This window comes from Aegilops tauschii, chromosome 3 (assembly GCF_002575655.3).
Source record: "Aegilops tauschii subsp. strangulata cultivar AL8/78 chromosome 3, Aet v6.0, whole genome shotgun sequence".
NCBI classification, from domain to species: Eukaryota; Viridiplantae; Streptophyta; class Magnoliopsida; order Poales; family Poaceae; genus Aegilops; species Aegilops tauschii.
The window spans coordinates 616,962,120-616,969,154 of record NC_053037.3 but is presented as its reverse complement, the minus strand read 5'-3'; the positions used below and the strand labels follow the sequence as shown (position 1 = coordinate 616,969,154).

Sequence of the window (7,035 nt, the reverse complement as noted above, 5' to 3'; positions counted from 1 at the left end):
GTTATTCTTTTGGATCGATCTATTCAAGAGTTCGTAGTAAAATAACACGAAGCTATTCTTTCTGTTCGATCTATCATAGAGTTCGTACTAGAATAACACCTTAAGACACAAATCAACCAAAACCCTAATGTCACCTAGATACTCCAATGTCACCTCAAGTATCCGTGGGTATGATTATACGATATGCATCACACAATCTCAGATTCATCTATTCAACCAACACAAAGTACTTCAAAGAGTGCCCCAAAGTTTCTACCGGAGAGTCAAGAAGAAAACGTGTGCCAACCCCTATGCATAAGTTCACAAGGTCACTGAACCCGCAAGTTGATCACCAAAACATACATCAAGTAGATCACGTGATATATCCCATTGTCACCACAGATAAGCACATGCAAGACATACATCAAGTGTTCTCAAATCCTTAAAGACTCAATCTGATAAGATAACTTCAAAGGGAAAACTCAATCCATTACAAGAGAGTAGAGGGGGAGAAACATCATAAGATCCAACTATAATAGCAAAGCTCGTGATACATCAAGATCGTACCACCTCAAGAACACGAGAGAGAGAGAGAGATCAAACACATAGCTACTGGTACATACCCTCAGCCCCGAGGGTGAACTACTCCCTCCTCATCATGGAGAGTGCCGGGGTGATGAAGACGGCCACGGGTGAGGGATACCCCCTACGGCAGGGTGCCGGAACAGGGTCTCGATTGGTTTTTCGTGGCTCTGGAGGTTTGAGGTGGCGGAACTCCCGATCTATTGTGTTCTCCGATGTTTTTAGGGTATATGGACATATATAGGCGAAAGAAGTTGGTCAGGGGAGCCACGAGGGGGGTAGGGCGCGCCTCCCTGCCTCGTGGCTTCCTCGTTGCTTCCCTGACGTATACTCCAAGTCTCCTGGATTGCTTCCGTTCCAAAAATAACTCTCCCGAAGGTTTCATTCCGTTTGGACTCCGTTTGATATTCCTTTTCTTCGAATCACTGAAATAGGCAAGAAAAAAACAATTTGGGCTGGGCCTCCGGTTAATAGGTTAATCCCAAAGTAATATAAAAGTGTATAATAAAGCCCATTAAACATCCAAAACAGATAATATAATAGCATGGAACAATCAAAAATTATAGATACGTTGGAGACGTATCAGTATACACAGTGGGCACGGGGGCCGTGCGCCCAGTACAGACCTCGTGGGCATGTGTCCCATGCGCACGGGTGCACGGGGTAGTGCGGCGGCGGCATCTTCCTGGACAAAATCGGGGAGAAGACGATGCTACCATCCCTAGTGGGTCGGAGACGATTGGTGACAGACATGCCAAGGGGCATCGGCAAGGCCTCGGACATGAACAACCTGTAGCCGGCAACCACACGTTAACGATGTCGCAGATGAGGGGGGGAGTCAAAGTTTTGACTGGCTTTGAGTGCAAGGAGGGTTGCCATCGCCGGAGAAGAACATGAGGTTGCTGGAGGAATGGCCTAAGAGCATCTCCAGCCACACCCCCCAACAGGCCCCCAAGGCCATTTTTAGCGTCGGTGCTAAGAAAATGCCCTAGTCGCGTCCCCAGAAGCCCAATTTTTGCCGGTTAGGCCGATTTTGGCGCCGGCGGACCCAGGACGAACCCGGCGCGCTGGGGGGCACCCGGGGGAAGCATTTTTTGGCACGAAAGCCCAGCGGGCCCGCCGAGTTAGCGACCAGCCGCATCTCGTCTTCCCCATCGCCTCATTTTCTCGCGGGGAATCATGCCAAGGCTGCCGCCAGTCAACCTTCCATTGATTCCTCACGGGCGGCACAGTGATGGCACGGCGACATGCTGTCCCCCTCCCGCCACGCGTACACACACGTCAGCCGCCCCCCGGCGGCTACAAAAAGCCGCCCTCCCTCGCCAGTGGACGTACTCTCCTTCGCCCACAGTCCCTCCCTCCCTCGTCGCCGACGCCCCATCCCGTCTCTATCCCCCCGCCTCCTCCAGCCACCTTGTCCGCCGATGGGGAGCGTTTCCCCGACGACGATGCGGCGGCCAACGGCTTCGGCCGCCACACCCTGCATGAGTGGGAGGTGTACCTCCTGCACAAGGCCAACTACCCGGCGCTACCTGACATGCGCGTGCCAGGGCGGTGGAGGCTCAGCGCCAGAGGCATCCCCGTCCCCCCGCAGCCTGACGCCGACCGCTTCCACGGCGAGATCGAGCGTGTTCGGGCCTCCATGCCGGAGGAGGTGCGCGGCCGTTCGGAGTACGCCGCCAACAACCATGCCAGCTGGGCGGCGTACTTCCAACGCCACCACGAGGAGCAGGTCGCCTCCACCAACAACGCGCCGATGATGGGGCGCCACAACGACGACGTCCGCCGCCTATGGTGGGGCGTCCCCGGGCGGACGCTGCACTACGTCCTCGAGTACCTCAAGCGCGGAAACCAGTCGCCGCTCCAGTACCCGGCGGCCCCGATGTCTGTCCGCCGCCGGAGCGGCGGCATTTGGATGCCGAGGCGCATGGCGGGTGGGTCGTCGTCGTCGTCCTCCTCCTCCCGCTCCACCGGTTCACCGGCACACGCCAGCGTCAAGGCCGAGCCCGTAGAGACGCGGCTCGGGCGGCGCACCCGCTGCGGCGCCCTCGTCATCAATGAGGGTGACCGTGGCTCCTCCCCCTTTCCCCGCCTCGTGAAGCCGAAGACAGAGCCGGGGTTCGTCGCCGTGAAGAGCGAGTACGACGACATGGCCGCCGCCGACGAGGCCGCCCTCAAGTGGGCGCACGAGGACTACGCCCGGCTGGAGACGGAGCGCCAGCGCTGCACCCTCGAGGAGATCGCCGCTCGGCGCCACGGCCGCGACGAGGGCGGCTCATCGTCCTCGAGGACAGTGACGACGACGCACCACCGCCGCCCACCAAACCCGTCTGCCAAGGCGACCCAGGGCAGGGGTGCAGCAAGGACGGCGGCGGCGTGAAGAAGGAGGAGGGCGACGACGGTGACTACAGTGCCTTCGGCACGTTCTTCGGTCCGTAGGAGGGGCGGCGGACGGCGGCGCAGTAGTTCTAGTTTATGTTTTTTAAGTTTTTAAGTTTTTATGTACAAATATGAATGAAATTGCCTAATTTGACACAATGTGTGTCGTGTTTGGCTAAATTTTGGCCGAGTTTACTTTTGAAAAAACGACGTCCGGGGTGGGCTTGGGGCGGCGGTCGGGGGCTATAGCCAGCAGCAGGCTTTCTTATTAACCTTGCTCTAAAGCCGAGTAGGTCCGGGGCTCGTGAGGAAGGACCGTCGGGTAGATAAACAACGGCTTCGGCTCCACCATCGGATGGAAATCCAACGGTTCATAAGAATCGACTGAAACTGTTTTTTTTTCAATCACCTGTATAACTCGGGGGAGATGGTTGGTGGAGTAGACTTTTGCTACCACTCTTCTCGTCAGCCATGGCGCGGAAGCAGCCCCTCCTCCATGTCGCGGTGGTCGCTGCCGTCGACCTCCTCGCACCGGCGCAGCCCAAATAGTCCACCGCCTTCTTCCATCTGCCTCGCCTGCTCTCCCAAGCCCCATAGGTTGGTGCTGGGCCGGTAGCCATGGAGGCTGCCGCGGCGAGCGCGTTGACCAAGGAGGTGGTGCTGAAGCTGGTCGCGATGCTGAGCGAGAAGCACAAGCTGTCCAAGGGGCTCAAGGACGACCTCCGCTTCATCCGCACCGAGCTCGACATGATCTCCAGCGCCAGGGACAGCCACCACATCCACGTGATGGCGGGGGACCCGAGCTCCTCCTCGCGGCGGCCGCAGGCCGTCGTGTCCATGGAGGAGATGCGCGACCTCGCGCACGACATCGAGGATTGCATCGACCGGTTCCTGCCCTGCGTCGCGTGCGAGGGGGAGGCGGCCGCGTCCTCGGTCCTCCGCCGCGTGAAGACGGCGGTCACCAGCAGCAGATCCCGGTTCGCGGCGGAGATCCGGAAGCTCAGGGGCAGGCTCAGGGACGCCCACGAGCGGAGGGCCAACTACGACGTCCAGGCCGGCGGCGGGCCCTCCTTCTCTGCCGCTGCCACCGGAGCAGGTTCTCCTCCCGCAGCCGCAGCCGCCGCCGATAGCGACCTCGTGGGCATCGACAAGCCGAGGCAGGAGCTCGTGGAGCTCTTGCTGGAGAGCGAGCCAGGGAGGTCGGGCGTGATCTCCATCGTGGGATTCGGCGGCTCCGGGAAGACCACGCTCGCGAGGGCGGTGTTCGACTGCCCCGCCGTCGTCCGGAGGTTCCCCTGCCGCGCCTGGGCCGCCGCGTCGGAGCACAGGCACGCCGAGGGGCTCGTCGGGGCCATACTCCGGGAGTTCCACACGGCCCAAAACTCCATCGATGGCTTCCTACGGACTACAGAGTGAGCATCTTCTGCATTTCTGCACTAGTTTCTGTATGCTTTATCTGCATATATAGCAAATTTATCAACAGATAGTGTTTAATAACTTAATTTTTTTTGTCAATTTGTTGTTTGCCAGGTGTTTAATCATAATCGACGACATTAACAAGCAACACTGGGACGCCATCAAATCTATCTTCCACAGGGAAACAAAAAGCAGAATCATTGTGACAACATCTCTTCAGTCAGTAGCTAATGCTTGTAGCTCAGGTGGTGGTTATGTTTACAAGATGAGCATTCTTGACGCGGAACTCTCCAAGGTTTTGCTAATGAAGAAGGTCTTCTTCCAAGGATGTTCACCTGAACTGGAGCGGGGCTCGACAGCGATCGTTGACAAATGCGATGGCCTTCCACTCGCTCTTGTTAGTGTGGCCAAATTTTTGCTAGGCGAGAACGAGCTCACGGGGAGTCACTGCACGCAAGTTTGCCGCAACCTCGGTCTTCACATGGAGAAAGATGCAGACTTCACAAAGCTACAACAGGTTCTTGTAAATAACTACATAAGTCTGTCTGGCTATCCTCTCAGGACCTCCTTGCTCTACACAAGTGTGTTCCCAAATGGTCGTCCAATCAGCAGGGATACTTTGATCAGGCGATGGTTGGCAGAAGGGTACGTGCAATGTCAGTACAAACGCAGTGACCTGGAGGTAGCAGATGACAACTTCCGGGAACTCATTGACCGGAATATCATCCGACCGAAGCAACAACACGAAAGTGAAGACATGCAAAACTCATGGTATCATGCACGAGTTCATGCTGCACAAGTCCATGTCTGATAACTTCATCACTTCTCTCCGTGATCAAAATCGAAGTAAGTTCCGTCACCTGTTCATCCAGAACCCTGCAAGTGGCAGCACCTTGGGCCTGAACCACCAACATACAAGTACAGCAAGCGACAACGTATCTGGCAGTGAAAAATTTCGTGCCCGGTCTCTAACAATCTTTGGAAATGTGGAAGAATCGGCCTCTGAGTTTTGTAGGTTCGAGCTTCTGCGAGTGCTGGATCTGCAAGAATGCAACGATTTGGAGGACGGTCATCTCAAGGACATACATAAGTTGTGGCATCTAAAATATGTGAGCCTTGGGGGAACTATCAACAACCTTCCAAGGAATATTGAAAAGTTACACTGCTTAGAGACACTGGACCTTAGGAAGACCAAGATAGATATATTGCCATATGAAGTAATTGGGTTGCCTCACCTAGCTCACCTGCTTGGAAAGTTTAAGCTTGGGAAAAAGGACCTGAAAATGAGTGAACTGGAGAAACTCTTGCCCAAAAAATGTAAGTTGAAGACTCTTGCAGGATTTGTTGCAGACGAAAACGCTGGATTTCTACAACTAATGGCTCATATGAATGAATTAAAGAAGGTTAAGATATGGTGTGAGCCCACTGGTGCAGACAGCAAGAGCTTACCTCACATCTCAAAGGCAGTTCAGAAGTTTGCTCAGGATGGTATGGACACCACAGGCGTTCGATCTCTGTCACTTGACTTCGGAAATTCCATGGGGGACTTCCTGGGTTCTATACAAGAATATTGTTATCTCAGCTCGCTGAAACTGCGGGGCAGGCTGAGCGTACTGCCTCAGTTTGTTACATCCTTGTGTGGCCTCACGGAGTTGTGCCTTTCATCAACTAATCTGGTGGGGAATGATCTATCAAACCTGTCTAAGCTTCGCTACCTGCTTTACCTCAAACTGGTTGAGGCTGACCTTAGGAGCTTTGTCATAAAAAATGGAGATTTCCCAAGTCTGCGACGCTTATGCCTTGTCGTGCATTCACCCGTCCTCCCGACAATCGGAAAAGGAGCTCTGCCGTATCTTGTGTCACTTCAGCTGCTTTGTAAAGATCTTGCTGATCTTTCAGGCATCAAGATTGAATACCATGATTGCCTGGAGGAAGTCGCTCTTGATTCAATGGTCAGTACGAAAGCAGTAGAAATGTGGGAAACTGCAGCAAAGAAGCATCCAAAGAGACCAAAGGTTCTGTTTCTCAAACGGATTGATCCAAGCGAAGCTCAGTCTTCTGTGAAATACGTGGCGGCAGATGGACCGATACCTACGAAGGGATCCTCCATTGAGTTCAGTCAAGTTCAGTTAACGCAGAATATGTTGCAGAATGAATGCATAATCCGTTCAGTCCAATCAAGTTCTGTGAACAAGCCCAATTCAGCTTTGAAGAAAATAATAGTTTCAGAACCCCATCAGACTGCATCGGAGCTATCCAGTGCTGGGAACGGTGCGATGCCTCCTTCTGCAAGGTGAGGAACCTATCAGTTATGTTACTTATGTGTACGTTTCTTGAGCTTCTTTTTGTTCAGTTACGCTCCATTTCAACTGAGACGGGATATACATTCACAACTTTCAGTTATGCAGCAGCATCTGTACAACACAATTTCTTTATATTTTCGTAAATAAAGAGCTGTATTCAAGGTCAACTTTGACAGATAGGTCACATTTGTCTGCAATGGCAATGGCTGTACCAGATAAACAGTGGAGATCAATTTTCTCTTGATTTTGTGGAATTTTTTCTTCTCAAGCATTACTGTTGGGATTAAACCAAAATGATTTAAGTTAATCTCATGACTGGTTTACATATGCTAGAGGGGTTCCATCTTTGCTGTTCCATGATATACTAGAATCGAGC

General features: G+C 53.4%; 1 pseudogene; it reads left to right on the top strand.

Moving 5' to 3' along the window:
- The first annotated feature begins 3,374 nt into the window (after positions 1–3,374).
- On the top strand, positions 3,375–6,826 carry LOC109779052 (disease resistance protein RGA4-like; annotated as a pseudogene).
- The last annotated feature ends 209 nt before the right edge of the window (positions 6,827–7,035 follow it).